At 38.7% G+C, this 17,910-nt stretch overlaps 1 protein-coding gene across 6 annotated transcripts in view; it reads left to right on the top strand.

Annotated features, from left to right (window-relative positions):
- Positions 1-17,910, top strand: part of Kcnq5 (potassium voltage-gated channel subfamily Q member 5) — a 388,898-nt gene that overhangs the window by 125,807 nt on the left and 245,181 nt on the right. The gene's annotated exons all lie outside the window — the stretch shown is intronic.

Genomic DNA, 17,910 nt, shown 5'->3' with positions numbered 1-17,910 from the left:
AAAAAAAAAAAAAAAAAAAAAAAAAAAAAAATCTGAGATTTTAAAATGCATGTTTACATTTTTCTTTTTTTATTACTCCACCTCCATTTTCATACCTGTCTTCAACACCAAAATCCCTAAAGCAAAACTTTCTGGCTGATAAGAATTTGTCCTTTCAGATTTTTTTAATCTCCAAAGTAAAAATGATATTATTTAGCCCATGCTCAGCTTTTGAACTTTTCTTTTTTACCTGCAATGCTGGGCATTGAACCTAAGGTGCCCCGAGTCACAGCTCATACTTTTTGATTTTTGTTTTGAGACAAGGTCTTGCTAAATTGGCCAGATGGATCTCAAACTCTCAAGTAGCTGGGATTACGAGTATGGACTGCCACAGCTGGCTTTGGTGATTTCTGCTCTGCGTATTCATAGATAATTCTTCGGAAGAAATGTTGACGTAAAAGCCAGTTAATGGCACATAGACCATATTTAGTAGTCACTGCTGCATTCCCGCATGATTCTAAACTGACTAAACAAAGTAGTGTGCTTTTGTTTCCAGTAGAGAATTTCTTTTCAAATTTGGCTGAAATAGTAACGTGCTTTAATTTTATCACATAGCTGGAAGCCCAGAGACCAGGTGATCTAATGTTAACTCCATGACAGGAACTGTGTGACTCAGCTGCTATGTAATTCTCATGTCCGCACCTCATGGTTACAAAACAGCTACAGTGGCACCAAGCACCTAATCCTCACAGAACATCAGTATTAACAGGAAGACAGACAGGTGCTCCTAGCTCTCCTTTTGCTCTCCAAGAAGAATTTCTTTTTGGAAGGTCTCTCTGGCATGATTTCCCCTGAGTTCCATCTTCTGGAATTGGATTTTACATCCTTTTCTTTTGGCAAAAGAAACAAACAGCAAGTTCAACCCCAGGAGCATGAGATGGGCTCTGTTGTCGAGGAGAACAACACATGGAAAAATGGATACTCAGCCTTTCCTCTTCTAGGTGTCTTCCCCAGAGAACTAGGTTTGCAGTTCCTTCGAGTCTATACACATTTACAACGAAAAGTTTTCTTTTTCTCAAGAGCGTTTTCTAGTTCCCATCTTTCTTCAGTTTAGGCCTGTTTATGCCATACAACACAAAATATTTATGCACTCAAAGACTGAAGACACTTCTATAATTCCAAGCTCTTTAGTATAGAAATATAGTTTCATTATAATAGAGTCCAGTAATAAGAATAAACTTTTCCTTTTAACTACATATGACTTCCTATTTTATAATGCCATGAGAAAAAATTCTCTATTGATTAAATTATATTTTTGAATGAGGAAAACAAAAATTATTTAATCTGAAGACTTATCTGCAATATGACCCTGAACCCTGCTTAAAGTCTGTTTCAGTCTGATCATTTCAACAGGACCTTTGCAAAGTTCAGTCTTTCCTAGGGAGGAAAAAGCCCTGAAGTCTTGGCCACACCCTGTACTGGTGTGCATTTGGCTTACTTCACCTTTTTAAACTTCACTTTCCCATCTGGCGAATAATGGGAGTAATAATAATAATGGAAGAAGGCGAAAAAATGGGATAGAGGACCAGAAGCACTCTTCAGAGGAACATAAGAAACAATTCCTGAACAGCTCTCAGTACAATACCAAAACATTAACATGGTGTATATTGTCTTTTTCTTCCTTTTCAAATTGTCCGGGTCAGTGATTTAAATAATTGATTTATTCATTTTCTACTGTCAGAACTTTACCCACCAGTATCAGTTTTCCTTGTAAAACTCTTTATTTCTGGGATACTTTCCTTCAGAAACAGTGCTATATTTTGTACGTGGAAGGGGTGGCAATTTAATTCATGATACTTATTTCTGTCGTTTCCTTAGTGCTCATGTATTTCTGACTCAGTACTGCCCTCTTATTGCATGTGTGTGGTCTGTGTTGTGTTTGTGGTATGTGTGTGTGATGTGCCTTTGTATTATGGAGAGGAAAGGGAGATAATTCACTTAGACTGGTTTCCTTTTGCTCGTACTTTGTATTTTGACGCATTTCACAGAGATGTTTATCGACCTACGCAATATTAGAAATGCCATCTGAAGTATCTTGTAGATCTCAGGCTTGAGAGGTCACATTTTCAGATAGCAACGTGAGTATTGCTATCCAGTCTCTTAAATTATTCTCCAGGCGATAGGATTAGGGAAGTGGCCACCAGGCAATTTGAAACCCTTTGGGGTTGTGACCAGAATGGAGAAGTCAAGCCAAAAGGGAAATCGGCATATGCCTTCTGAATTTTCTCCTTTATTACTAGTGAGTCACGAAGAAAATGGGTGGATTTAGCTAAGCAGACCGACCAGCCCAATTCCCAATACAAAATAAGCATTCTAGATTTCTTTAAAGGAGAATTGAAAACAGACAAATTCCCAGAGGACCAGTAGCAAACTGAACCTTTCGGAGGCCCGTTGAGGTACGTGGCGTGTTAGGAGAAGAGGGGTGAGTCTGGCCTTCGGCTCTCAGGAGCACATCAGGCTTCCAGAGACGGAGTGGCCAAAGGAAAGGAGGCAACAGCATGTCCTCAATTAAAGGTCTCTAGAAAAAGTTTTGTTTAAAACTCAGTCCAGATCCTTCCCTCCCTACTACAAAAAGATCCCTTTCAGCCTGTTCTTGGAGGTCTTTATCAGGCACCAGTGAATTAGAAACAGAGGTAAAAGTAAATGCCTAAAGGCCTCTCACTTCAGTTGCATAGGCCCCTGTGCAGTTTTCTGTTTTAATTGTTAATTTTCTTTTGGAAAAAAGGCTCCCAACATGTTAGATGCTTCAGGCACCACAAAACCTGCATCCACACCCAGGTGTCAAATATAGAAACATCTTTCAACTGATTCAAGTATCTCCTCTCCCGTGGAGGTACTTTCTCCTTTCTCTTTTGGGTTCTGTGCTACTCACGGTGTCTACCACAATTTCCTGCCCTGTGCCAAACGCACTCACCCTCCTCATGGCTCCCTGGCCCTGCTAAACCTTTGAGCGCGCATGTAGCTCTGGCTCAGACTCTGCAGGAGCTTTCAAACCAGTCCCCACAGGCAGGTACCAGACTCCTGTCCTTCCCCAGCTCTGATTTCCTGGCCAGGGGTTCACATTCAGCTGGAGTCAGCTGTCACCTGATGCAATGCAATCAGCAGTAGCTGGGCTAATGGGGTGGCTGGTTGTGTTAGGGGCTCAGAACTGCTCCCTGGGGAGTAGGAGGCCAACACTCTGAGGAGCGGGTGGGGAGGAGGAGTGGTGAATGTCAGGTCTTCTGCAGAAGAGAAGGAAAATGACTCAGAGCTTCAGTCTGCTGGAGACACTCTCCTGACTGCACAGGGAGGGTCAGTTGCAAGTCGCTGCCTTTCCTCCTCTTGATTCAAACGTGCTGGCCAGCCACAGTTTTCGTAGTCTCCCTCTCTCTCTCTCTCTCTCTTTCTCTTTTCAGTATTTTCAACTCTTTCAGCAAATAGCTTTTTAAAACTATTTTTTTAAATCTCATAAGCTCATTTTACCACCCTCACCCAGAGGTCCTTTTGATTACTCTGTTGGACTAAGGAAAGAAATCTAGCCAATGTCTTTTCTATATCTAAATATAGGATATTTCTTTGTTTTGCCTTAAGCTGAATACCTTTACGCTGTTATTTATATGAACACGGAAGAAAAAGCAATGATCGTTGTTTCTGGAGAATAGAAGCTATGGCAGGCGAATTGACTGCGCAGCGATAGTTTAGTTTGTAAACAGCGCTGTGAGGCGTCTGGAATGCGCTTCTCAGCAAGCGGTTAGTGGCTTAAATATGTTAGATGGGGGCTATCGGGGAAACATCATCTCAGATTTACAAAAAGAGTTGGCCTTCTTCTCACCTCGTTTGTACTCCAGATCTACAGCCACATGGAGGTGGAGTCTCATCAGACCCCTTGACCAAGGTATCTGATAAGTGAATCTAAGCAGTCAACCAGGTCTGTTTTCCAGAAAGTGAGAAGTGTCACCCTAGCACCGTTCCTCGCATCCACTTTAGAGACGGGCATTCTTTGATCCGGTTGATTTATCTTTAAATAACACATCCCTAAAATTTACATTCTTAGATTTTTGCTTTTCATTAGACACAATGCCTGTTATTGAAAAGACTCCAGAAGGCTTCCCAAGAGGAAAATACAGCTGCTTAGAAAGTCAGCTAGCAAATCACGTTGAGGAATAATAACTTCTTTTCAGAAGAGCTCATGATCGGGAAGGAAGGGTAGGTAGACTCCAATATTGGTCATTTTCTACCAGATATTTCTAGAACAAATATTCCTTATTTTTTATTTCATTAGGATGTTATACTTGTTCAAAAATAAATTCTTTAAAACTATAGTCTAAATGAGTAACATAAATTACAACTGAAAATACCAGATAATCAAATATCACATATTGTAAGTGAACAGAACCAGTAGGAACTTCTTAGACTACCTCTCCCTCCTCCCAGGGCCTCCCAGGTCAGAGCAGTTTGTCTCACAGACCGTCTGTCCCTCTGTCATTGCTTCTGTGGAGGGACCACAGTCGCCGCCTGTAAGTAGTTCAGGGCCTAAATATCACAACTGTGTCTAGAACCTGCTACCTGTTTTGTAATCCTTGTATTTCAACATATGTTTTCCTATTTGCCTTTATTTTACTTACAGTTTTTGAAATTCCTAAGCCTTTTCCTTTTACTCCATACTTGCCTCCTCTTGCCTTTGGCTGTGTCTTGGGACGCCACCTCCGATTCTCCCTGGCTCTCTGTCCTGTTATATTTCTCTTTATAATCAATAAGTAATAGTGAGCCATGGGTACTACTTCTGACCCAAAGCAACCTAGCACACATATATAAGACATTTCTAAAGTCCATCTTAGCAGTCTTACTAACGTAATGCCAACTCCAGAACTCAAAACTTATTTCCCAGAAGCAATGTTTTTCACTAAGAAAATCTGAGTCAGTAAATGACTTTAGTTATGCTGCTTGTCTTTCCTTTATCTCAGTTTTTTCCTGCAGTATTAGCCTGGTTTTTGCAAAATAACCTGATATTCTCATAAAGTAGCATATACCTTAAGAATATTAAAATATGTAGAGTAGCCAAAGCGTGAATGAATTTGATTTTATGAGGCCGTACAGAATTATCTGAAAGTACTAGTTTTGACCAGTAATAGCATTTATACATTTAAATTTCATACACAATTCCAAAAGACTCCAAAGACTTAGTCTTTTCAATTTACTTCTCTGACTTTTGAATAATAAAATTTTAGTTTTGATTTGCTGTTGCTATCATTTCGAACATTTATTACTTTAAGTCAGAGGATATGAAATGTATTCCAAGGAAATGGAAAAACTAGCATCTCAAGAATTATACAAAACTTTTCACGTTTGAGTCAATGTTTGAACAATGGTTTAATTAGTAGCTAACAATAGCCTCTTTTGTTTGGATAACTACCCCATGAGAAATAGTTTCTGTTCTTAATCTAATAAACACTTGTTGTGAACCTTCTTCCTTGAGGGCCTAAGTTGCATGGTATTTCTTTATCTGATTATTATAGCCTCTTTGGAGGTAGACGTAGGCATCATAATCCTCACTTTGATGACATGGAACTGAAGTCTAAAGAGATGAAGTGACTTCTCCATGATGCTCAAAAGTTGTCTCTGGGAATCTAGACCCAAATCCCAGATCTTCCAGATCTGAACTTCAAGTTCTTTCCACACCATTGTGTCTTTGCTTTCCTTGTCAAGTTTCTACGTATAAACTCTGCTGTCATTCAAGTACGGGTTCGTCCAAAAGTCATTAGGCAAATTTCCGTTGAAAGCACTCTTGGACAAAATATGGAAAGTTAATACCCAAAGCACCTTGTGGATGTGATCTTTTTCATCCACCGTAATGAAAGGCACTAAGAGGAATTAGTGGATTCACCACACAATATTAAACCTATCTTGGGGTCATGTAATGGTCCTGTCACCTCCCTCCTCTCTGTAAGGCTTGGTGCATTATCTCTTTGACAAGCCAATCCCTGTTCTGAGTTCTTTTGATCAGAAGGGAGCCAGGACAGAATGTTTGCCATCCAGAAAACCAGCAGTCTTAGTATGCCAGCTGGAGGCATGTCATGAAAGCTTGACCCTAATTCCCAAGCCAACAGTGTGTTGAAATTAGGGCATATTATTTACTTGGTTCCTGGCTACATACTTTTCATCTGACAGCTGGAGATTACTAACAGTCTTCTGAGCACATGTACTACCCATCCTGGAGGAGTCCCACGTCTTGATATCAAGGTGTGGCTGTCATTTACCTCTCTGATAATGGGTGCTAGAGTCTTCAGCGTGGGGTGATGGGAAGAGAAATGATGTTTTTCTGCAGAGAAAAGCTGCTCTTTACATTGCCCTGTGTTGAGGGAAACTTCACAGCATATACTGTAAAGTGAAGGAATGCATGCTAGTGTTTGTGGCAAGTGCTCAGACCAAAACAAAACGATCAGTTAAAGATCTAAACCCAGCCCCCTCCATTCCTTTAGTGCCCTCCCGGAGTTACAGTGAGCGTGTCAACTTTCTTGGCAGATAGGTGATAACAACCATGTTATTGAACATATGCTATTCTCCTAGAGCTGTATATAATATAATCATAATTATTGCAAAGTAGTTCAAAGTAGCTATTGTGAAGTTCATTTTATCAACATGAGTACGAAGATAAATTAAGTTGGACAGATGTCACACAGTTTAAGATGTCGCGATTCACTGTCTGTCTGACTCTGGACATCTGACTCTGGAGTCTCCGTGTTTACAGCTTTACCACATTGTCTCCATCATGCTGATTCTAGTTGCTTTCACCTTTACTTCAGCCACCTCCTTCCAGGCCATCATCTGGGAGGATTTTAGTTTCATCCCTGAAAAGTATCAGTAGTTAGAGCCACACTCTGAACAACACATTAGTAGAATCCTTTCTCTTGCATGGGTTCTTGCCATGCAGCTACACCATCAGGCAATTTAAAAACATGAAAACCATTTCAGAATCCAAGCTGTGCCATGATCTGACTGTATGGCCTGAGGACCTGGAACTTACAAGTTCAACATCCTCAGTTCCTCTCAAGGTATACTTAGAATGTCCTCTCTTCAGACGGGAAAAGTATGTAGGCGTCTCCATTTGTACCATCTTCCCTTTGCATGAACTCCCATTACTTGGTCCTTGAATGAATATATATGTATATGCATAATTTTTTCTACCTGTCCTTTATGAAATTGTACTCGGCAAGCCCTGATGCTGCTACAGCATAAAAAGCACAGAACACATATTACTTTAATGAATGAATGATAAATACATCCTTGTACATTAGATTGTAGTTATGTATGTGAATCAGCTTCTGCTTTATGGAAGTTACTATACCTTAATCTAATTAAATGTGTCTCACAAAACTGGCAGTGGAACACATCTGTAATCTCAATTACTTAGGAGACTGAGGCAGGAGGATTGAAAGTTTGAGGCCCGCTATGGAACACAGGAAGAATGATATACCCCACCCGTTCTTTTTCTCTATCCCTGTGTTTCTCTGTTTTTTCTCTTTGATATCTCTCCCCCCTTCTCTTTTCTTCTTCCTCTCCTCCTCCTCCTTCTTCCTCTCTCTCTTTCTCTCCTTCCTCAAAATTGAAGAAAACACAACTTTGAATTTGTTCAATTTGATAGTTATCTAACCTAGAATACTTGATACTTAAAAAGCCCAGAAGGCCGGGTATGTCACTCAGTGACACAGTGCCTTCCTGGCAAGCTCAAGGTCCTGAGTTTGATCCCTGGTACCAGAAGAAAAAAAAAAAAAAAAGTCCAGTGTACCTCTTGCCGGCCTATTACAACTCTGAATTCTTAGGCTATTTTAAAAGAAATACCGAATGTTGTAGAGTGAGGGAAATGATAACTTCACAATTGGCCTGGACTAAGGTTTTGTTCCATTGAGATATCTGGAGAAAATATGTAGGGAATGGAAGGATCTTCCAAACAACCAGTGGAAGGTAAAGGGATTTAAAAATAATTTGTGAAGAGGAAGAACTGAGGGAGCTCAAGATGTTTAATCCAAAGAAAAGAAACTGCAAAGGGAGTACAGTAGCTGTTCCCAAATAACTGGAGAAATCCTGTGAAGCAGAATGGTTTAGACCTCTTACTGCTGTGAGACTCTGAAGAGGAAAACCAAGGCTCCCACACAGAGTTGCATGGGCTGTTTGCTTTAGAGGTAGTATGCAGCCGAGTCAGAGAGTGGGCTGAAATTTGCCCCTTGGCCTGTAGCCAAGCCCTGTGGACTGGACGGGGCTAATGAGTGAGAACACTGTGCGTTCTGCAGGCCCTGATTTCAACTTCATACCATGAAAATATTTCTGTTCATCCCTGGATGACACAAGATAAATGCAGAGGGTACCTGAGAAACTAGGGGGTCATTCGACCCCCCACACCCAAGAAATTGGATAACACCTAATAGAAACTTTATTCCAGTCATGACACAGAGAGGCACAGTAACCGGAAGTCATCACCGTGGACCGGCCGAGCTTCAATTTTGACAGTGGCAGTACTTGCTGAGGGAGCGGGCTTTGCTAGAATGAGGGGATATTAGGCCGGAGCCACCATAAGTTCAGTAACAGTTATGACGGGAAATAGGTGACTCGACAGTTTCACTTCAGCTTTCTTCTCCTTATGCATTTGCGTCAGATTCCTACGTGAATCTTACTCACCTTTAATGAGCACCGCGCTTGGAAAGACAGACATTCTGACACGGCCCTTCGACAGTCACTTGCGGGTGTGAAGGTTTTAAGTCGAAGGGGTTGGTGTTTTCCAGGAAGAAGGGCGGCGACTTAGGACACAGCTCCCTGCCTGGGAGCCCAGTCGGGTCGAGGCCTACACAGGCCGCGTGCAGCTTCCGGACAAACCGGAGCTGGGGTAGCTGAGGGTCAGGCAGAGAGCAGGGAGGACTTATGTGCGTAGAACTTGGTGTTTTAAGAAGTAGTGAATTTAGTGGTTGGCATTTTAGGGAATATCAAGATGTTATGTGTCAGAATGGCTGCTTTAAAGAGTCCATCCTCCAAATGACCCTATCAGAATTTTACCTGCACACATTCCTGCTTTAAAGTAAAACTATTTCTGGAGTTGTGGCATTTTTATTATAATGCTGTTTGACTGCTTTAAAAAAAAACTTAAAATTTGAAATCATGGTAAATTGTTGTATTGCATAATCAGGTATCTGGATTTTTGTTGTTACTAAAATGACATCATGATAAATAACCCTGCTGCCCGGGTAATATTTTCTAGCCTCTTAATATTTTCATGCTGATGTTCCTTATAAGCTCGGCAAAAACTACAATAAATTCTTTATTCTGATTCAACTTCATCCAGATATTTAAAGCCATCATGTGTTTTATCATAATGCTGTTCTGCAAAATTACATTACTTCTTTGAGTGTCTTTTTATATCTAACATATAACTAGGTAGAAATTTCATACCAGGAACGTGATACAAAATAAAAATATTCTAATAATACGTACTTCCTGTATATATCATCACAATGACTGTCACTTATGCTATATTTGATATATAGCAGTGGTGGGGAGCCTACGGCACGCAGAGCCCACTGTTGGCACAACAGCCAACCCCAGCAGCCGAACATCAGATAACAGTTGTTTTTCCTAAACTAAAACCTCACTATTCAGGTTTAATTACAGCATTGGCATTCCGAGGCAAATAAGTGGGTTTTAGGCTGCAGTTTGGGCACTCTGTCTCTAAAAGTTTCGCAGTCAGTGATACATAGGCTTTTAAAAGTCAAATACACAATAGAAAATTATGATGGCTGTTTCTCTGCTGTTTCAGTTTAGTCGTGTGCTTTCTCTTTTCTGTTTTAACCATGTGAGAGCAGTATCTTTAGAAGACCATGTCTTCTACCTTTCGAGCAGATTCCTGATACCCCCTACACAGGGCCAGTACTGCTCTGCTCGGTGCTTTCTACACATGCACTGGCACTGAGAGTGAGCACCCTCTGAGCCCAGCCCAGGGAGTCCTCCCACCCCTTCCTCCTGTCCACACACACCTCAGACACAGAAAGCTACAGCAGCAAGGTGAGGACTTCCTCACTCCTTTACTCTAGGAGAAGTGGTCATCTAACTATGTATCACGTTTTAGGTGGACTTCTAATTATTTGACTGAGTAAGATATTTTGATTCTGATTCTGCAAACCGAGTAGGAGAGATTACTATCTGTGATTTTTTTCTGTTAGTTTTCACTCTCTAATGCACTTACACGTTTATGTTGTAAATGCTATTATGGTGTGACTGCCACTCCCTTGTTGAATCTGCTAAGTAAACAAATGTGTGTTGGAGTTTCGTGGTAAGGAACTAATGTGCACACACAAAAGAAATAATATGAACTAAAGTTAAAGATTTATTTTACTTGACTATAACTCATCTATGGTAATAAGTAAGAAAATCATTCTTGGGTTATTATTACAGAAGGAGCAATATTTAACCTAAATGTAAATAAGCCACCTTGTTGCTTCAGTAAGAATAGAAAAATAAGCACCAGCGTGAAATTAAAGAAACTGAACTCTGATTCTGTATATAATGTTTTCATTTGAAGGGGGTGGTCTTTTCAAGCAAGAAGCACAAGGGTACCTCTTCCTCTGTTAATTAGATTTGTGTTGCTCCAACAAAAACCCCAGCATATTATAGAAAAACCACATCTTCTTTATCCAGTCTCCAACTGATGGGCAAATGGGCTGTTTCCATGTTTTAGCTATTACAAACTGTGCTGCTATAAACATAGGTGTGCATATGTCATTGTGAAATGATTCTTTTAATTCTTTTGGAAAGATACCCAGCAGAGCTGTGGCTGGCTCAAATGGAACCTCTAGTCCCAGCTCTTTGAGATATCTCCATGTTGATTTCCATAGTAGTTGCACCAGTCTGCACTCCCACCAGCAATGGAGAAGGGCTCCTTTCTCCCCACAACCCTGCCAACATTTGTTATTGTTTGATTTCTTGATAGCAGCCATTCTTTGTGAGGTGAGGTGGAATCTCAGTGTTGTTTTCATCTGGATCTCTCGAATGACCAGTGATGTGGAACATTTTTTCATATATTTACTTGCTGCTTTTACTTCTTTGTCTGAGAAATGTCTGTTCACTTCGGATGCCCATTTTTTAATTGGGTCTTTATATTTGGGGGGCTGGTTCTTTTGAATTCTTTGCATATTCTGGATAATACTACTCAGCCATAAAGAATGAGAAATTAGAGTCATTCATAGGAAAATGGATACATTTTAAGGATATACTCCTAAGTGAAATAAATAAGTCACACATGCGTAAATACTGAATAGTTTCTCTGGTGTGAATAAACTGTAACAGTACATAAGATCCTAATGAGATAACTGACATTGTGAAATGGGAAGAAAAGGGCTAAAGGTGTAGGGAAAATTGGGAGGCTAGGGGAAAAGGAATAAGGGAAAATAAAAAAGTATGAGAAAAATGAAAAAATGGAAATAAAGTGTTTATAAACGGGGAGGGGAGGAGAGGGTGAAGGGAGGGCAGGGACAAGGGGAAAAAATGAGAACCAAGACCTGTCATGTAAAGGCACAAGATCCCAGTAATGAATGTAACTGTACTGTATACCTAGAATGTACCAATAAACTCAATACAAGGGGGAAAAACCCAACATACACAACCCAAAGGAGGGGAGGCTTATTTTGGCTCTGTGGCAGAGCTTTCCGTGGAGCAACATTTGTGGCAGCTGGGAATCAGAGAGCAGGAGAAGAGCTCAAGAGGAGATGCCAGGGACCAGATAAAATTCCTGCACAGACACATCTGGAAGTGTACTTTGGAAAGCTTCTAGGCATGTCACAAGCCTACAAGTAGATATCAATATTAACCGTCACACTTTCTTTACCACGCTATATGGGCATGAGTCAAAGGATACTCTCCACCTAGCAGAATCTTGAATTGGCCAGGCATCCACCTGCAACCTTATTTGTTTTGTTTTTCTCAAACAGACCACTGAAAACATAACTTTTCAATCTTTGAGTATTTGGGGAAATTTTAATATGTCCTACCTCTTGCCAGAATGGGAAGTTCAGCCAGAGTCAAAAAAAGAGAGCAACAGTAGAACAAATAAGCAAACACAGATCTCCAGGAAAGACAAGATTCTTCACAGACCCAAGTAGATTCCCAATAAGTACTTAATGGATGGATGCATGGACAGGTGAATTACAAAGAGGGATGGATGAGTGGTGGGGTGGAAAGGTAACTAACTTTAATATCTCTAACCTTATCCAAACCTGTATGTTCTGTTTTACTATGCGCTTCTTTCCCTTCCCTTCCTAAAAGAAGTGTTCTTAACATATGTCTGAATCATGATCTAATGGGATATGTGCGATTTACCTGATGCTAGAATTAAGTGAAGTTTCTAAATTATTAAAGTTGAATCAGATTCAACGTTGGCTCTATAATAACATTGTATTTCCTTATTTGAATTCCTAAATGACATTTGTGATGAGAGTAAGGAGGGCTAGTGTGTAAAACAAAAGAAAAAAACAGGACCACAAAGGTATGCTGTTTATATGGGGATAATCTGTCTTGTGAGCCTCAGCAAAAACAAAGTATTTGAGTACTTCTGCTCTGAGGGCTGGGGATTTAGCTCAGTGGTCCTGGTGCCTGCCTCGCAAGCGTAAGGACCTGAATTCGATCCTCAGTACCCCCTGCCAAAAAAAACGAAATTGAGTACTACTGCTCTGAAAGAACAATAGTAGCTGATACTTGAGTAATTTCTACATGCCAGTCATTTTCCCAAGAGCCTTACATGTATTATTTCATTTAATCTTCTCAGAAACTAGTAGTTAGTTATGGTTTTTCCTCCTAGTTAAGTAACTACATCAGGGCCACACGGCTAGTAACTGACAGAGCCAGGGTTTGAACTTAGGCCAAGTAAGCACCAGGACCTTGGATTTGCTGCTTTACAAAGAGGAAAGTTTTTCATTTTTAATTTGTACAGAAATTGGAGGGTCTATCTATATTCACAGCAATTCTAATGAAATACTCTTCATTACTGCCATCTTTAAAGAGTAATCAAAATAAGTATTATATTATAAAATTGGGAAAAACATGAAATTAGTATCTATATTTTATATGGTTATTTTACGTACAATCATCCATTTATATAGGGATTAGACTACCTAAATATTTCTTGCAGACTTATCAGGTAGTTCTTCCACTAAAACACAATTTGAAAGATATGTTTGGTTTTGGGTTTTTTTGCCCTAAAAGTCCCCAGAAATGAGAATGCTTAAATTTTTCTGAGTGGCTCTCAAGCATCTTACACACTGAGAGGAAGAATCTCCTTTCTTTGTAATCTAAACCTTTCTAGAGTTACTATGCCTTTCATTTTCTTTTCAACGATGAGATGTGATTTTCTTTCTCAATGTGCAGTTTATATTCAGATAATTTTCCTTATTCACCTTTTCTGTCTAACACGAATATTACAGAAACTCGGGTAAAGTGTACTGATGGAAGGTGATATTCATGTTCGATGTGTTTAGTTATCTTTACTTATTGGCGTTTCTGAGTTATGTTCTTCACCTCAAGTGCTCTAAGAGTAATTGTTGAGGCACATGAGTATGTTACAGTTACCACAGACGCCATTGCCCTTCCTAAAATCTACCATTGATTTTGTAAAAGAACCACAAACTCCGGTAAATAAAGAAATTCTAAAGGTTGCTGTACAGTCTGGGTGAGATTTCATTTGACCTAATCGAAAAGCTTATTTTAATACAATCCTGCAACCTTTTATGGACAAGAAACGAACAGAAATGCTTACATGCTATTTTGCTTTCAGATATCAGACGTGGTTCATTACTGAGCACAGCAGCTGGCACAACGGTTTTACCTGGCTTAGAAAAGCCTAGCTGTGTTTTCTCCTTAATCATGTTAGTAGCCATCTTAGTATTTAATTACACCTCCAGAGTATTTCAATAGGAGAAGCACGTTCTCAATGCAATGAAAATAATCTAGAAAAACTTTTTTTGTTTCCAAGACAACAGGGTGAGCTGAGATCTCTCAGAAGAGAAACACTCTAAGATAGCATCTTAATAGATATACACTTAGATTTTTTTCCTTCTTCCCCACCTATAAATATGTATACATTTAAATTTTAATGAAAGCAAAAATGTCGATAATAAGCATTGGGAAAAGATATGAGAAAACCATGACAACCAGTAATATATAGACTCTGAACTGTGTCTTGAACTAAAGCTCCTTATTTCACATAAGTAAACCTAAATTCAGCTGGTGTTATTGAAGCATTGATTATGATACGCCTTCAACATTAAAAACCATACCTTTAATTGCAAGTTAAAATGCCTCTTCCAATCTGAAAGGAAAAATGTTTTAATAGTAGCAAAAGTAATTTGGCTTTGCTGTATCCAGAGGGGGAAAGTAAAGAAATATCATTTGTTTTACTTTTCTGGGAGCACATTATGAATAGTTTACCAATTTAGTTAGATAAGATATATACTGTGTCATTTGTGTCTTTTGAACATTTCTGTAGTGTGAATTCATTTATCTACCTAGAAGAAGTAAATATGCACTGAAATTTTTAGAGTAAACAAGGCAGTCAAATCATAAAAATTGCAGTATATACACTTCTGGGCCCCAGCTGATCTATCAGCAGAAATATTTTTGCAAATGACTTAATAACCACACAATAGATTTTCTAGGAAAATCTACTTTCACTTCAATCACTGAAATTACTAAAACCAAATCAGAAAAGACTCTTCTTTTTTCAAGTCTAATGGAAGTAATTTAATGAGAAGAAAAACAGTGGACAGTCCTGTGTCACATGAGTAATGACTGTGCGAATGATAGCATTCGCAGTCATCAGAGCTCCCCATCTGTGAGTGGCGACCACCGCCTGGCCCGTGCTCGGTGTTGCATGTGGTCCTCCTTCCTCAGAACGCATGCATGTGTGAACCCTGCTTGGTCATGCTGCAGAGGGAGAAACCCAGTCCCAGACATGACAGGGCAGGAGAACAGGAATTCAGCCCCTAGTCCAACTGCTTCTCTAAGATGCAAGCTCCCCTGAAACGTCCGATTTTAAAATTTCACCAAAGAAGATAAAATAACTATCTTTGTATAAAATAGAAAGATATTTTCAAAAAAAGCAAAGCAAGGTTTAAAATCAAATATTATTTAAAGAATGCTGTATTTCTTCTAGTAATGTTGCCATCAGTGAAAACACCCTGGAAATCAGACTCTGGAATTGCCTGCAAATTATTCCCTTTGATTATCTTCAGTGAGGAAAGTTTTTGGTGGAATTTCATTTTGAGAAGCAGCCCGAAGGCATTTACAACCTTGTTTTATGCATGAGGTGACAATGAAAGGACTGATCACCGTAATAGTCAAAACCCCTTTAGAGAAAGTCCATCATGAAGACATCATTACTTAGCAAGGGCCACATCAGCCTGTGGCTTTGTTTTTACACAGACTCTCCCAAATCCATCACCATCTCTCCACCAAAATAAAGGCCATTATTTTACTCGATAATATGAATTCTCCATGAATAATGCCATCGATTCCACAACAATAAATCAGTGTTCATTTAGATATTGGCAGATAAACTTTTTGCCATGTTGGAATTCGTGCTGCAAACTTTCATGGTTTATTTCCAGATTTTCCAGGAAACATCATATTTCACCACCAGCTTCTATTTTCCTTAAATACACATTATTTAGTCCATTTCACTTGAAAGAATATGATAAATGTCAAGTTACCACGATATTAGTTCATCATAATGTACAAGACATCCGAGCAGAAATTTCTTTTGTTTTACCTGAAAATGTTTTTTATATAATTTGAATTATTCAGTCATCATCTTAAGAGTTAATATATTTGAATTGTCCATGTTTATGTCCAATTCACTGTTTTATTGGCCAGTTGCGGTCTTCACCTATTTTTATTTAAATCTTTAAAGACATATTAAAACTAAAAATTTTAAACAATAGAAGATATAATAATCCTCGGTCTGCTTGCTGCCAGTAAACAAATACTGTCTGGACTTTGCAGTATGATGGAGTTTTTGATATCTGCTGTGTTCCTACCTTGCTTTACATTTTTATATTTTTATTATAATTTCTATGGTAATCCACAAAATATGTAATGTATAGAAGTGTTTTGTTACCTTTCCTCATTTATACAATTTTTATTGTATGCTATTTTCGTTGTTTGCTTTTTTTCTACTTAGACTCACTCCTTTGGTGTCTTTGAGAAAATGACTTTTTTGTTTCAATCCAGTAAAAGAGCATCTATAGTTGTTAGTCTTTAATGTCTTGCTTAATAGAGTTTTAATTTTAAAGCCTGGCTTTTCAAGTAATGAAGGTAGATTGACAAATCTTACTTTCCAAAACTGGCAGTGTTGTGAATAAATTAAAATGTCAGTGAATTGTTCTTGAATTAATACTCAGCTCATTTGTGTATTTAAAGAAAAATCCCCCCAAATTTGAAAATATGGAAAGACAATTTAAACAATCTCTCTTAAACATTTTTAATTAAAACTACACATTTGATACATGTGCTTCTAGTACTTCAGACACCCAGGGGAAGACTTCCAAATACACACAACAACAAAAATGTTCTTAAATATCCAAACACCGCTTATGAAAAATAAGTCTGAATCAATCATTCTATCGTCAGATTACCAAAGCACTTAAACACTTAATTAAAAGTTAAGTTAAATGTTTCTGTAGTTCCATAAAAACCTCATCTATGTCAGATTCCCTGAAATGTCTCTTTAAAAGGCAGTTGGCACAAATTCAACCTAACAAAATATTACGAATCGATATAGTACTTGCACTTACTAATACTAAAGGTTGATTGCAGGTCTTTCATCATCTCCGTCATCTGTCAGCATCAGATGGTAAAAGTATTTGTCATGGAAGCAAACTGGCCATCTCAGACTGGCTGTTTAGTTAGAGATTAGGTTCACAGATTATAGGTCAATGCCTTGCTCTTTTTATGGATTTAGGTTATTGGCAAACAATTTGACTAAACACGGGAACCTCGGTGTGATCACTGGGATGAACTTTTTCCCACCACCGTTTGCTGTTCTGACAACCAGTTTTTTAGGGAGAATTTCTCTTATCCTATCCTGTGGGCATCTCTTCATTGTCTTCCTTTCTAATTTTCTTTTAACATCTTCTCTACAACATAGACTCCTCCTTAAGTTTTTACTGTCTACCTTTTGTTAATGGAAAAACATTCAAATAAGATACAGCATATTCAGTTCAATAGACATGTACGTTTTCTGTAGATATCGCTGTAAATCCGCAGATGCCTCTGCTCCCTTATCTCTGGAGTAATACTCCCAACTCGTGACCTTTGACACAGTTATTATTTTCTTTTTGTTGCTCTGATTGTCACAAGCCCAGGAGGCATTATGACCCCTTGAAAGACTTCTCCCAGACATTTTTGAAAGTGCTCACATGTTTTGATAACTATATCTTATCAAACACAATTAAATTGTCCTAGCTTCTGACAGGAATCCTTTACTGTTCAATAGTTCTGAGTTCTTGGGATGCAGAAGCCAACATCTGGGCATTAGGGCTGCACATTACATTGTCACTCATTGGACCTGGTGCAGTTTTCCAGGCTACTTAATAACAGAGGTAGGAGAGACATTTTTTTGAAGTTAATATGCATTTCAGTGGAGTTCATTTTGCCTTTAAATTCAGTTTTATTAAATTCAGTTACATTTTTTTGGTTCTAATCTGAAATGTCTTACCTCATTTATTACCCTGCCATATCAATTAAACAAACATGATAATATATCTTCTGTATAATTAGATGTATTTTCCCAGATCCTATATCTGTCTCAGTAGAAGTTCAGTCTCCTCTTTGTATAAATCAATTTTATACAATTTTGTTGAA

This window comes from Fukomys damarensis, unplaced genomic scaffold (assembly GCF_012274545.1).
Source record: "Fukomys damarensis isolate Sample0158 unplaced genomic scaffold, DMR_v1.0_HiC HiC_scaffold_27, whole genome shotgun sequence".
NCBI lineage: Eukaryota > Metazoa > Chordata > Mammalia > Rodentia > Bathyergidae > Fukomys > Fukomys damarensis.
Note: the sequence above shows the minus strand (reverse complement) of the source record. Positions and strands in the feature narration are given on the sequence as shown.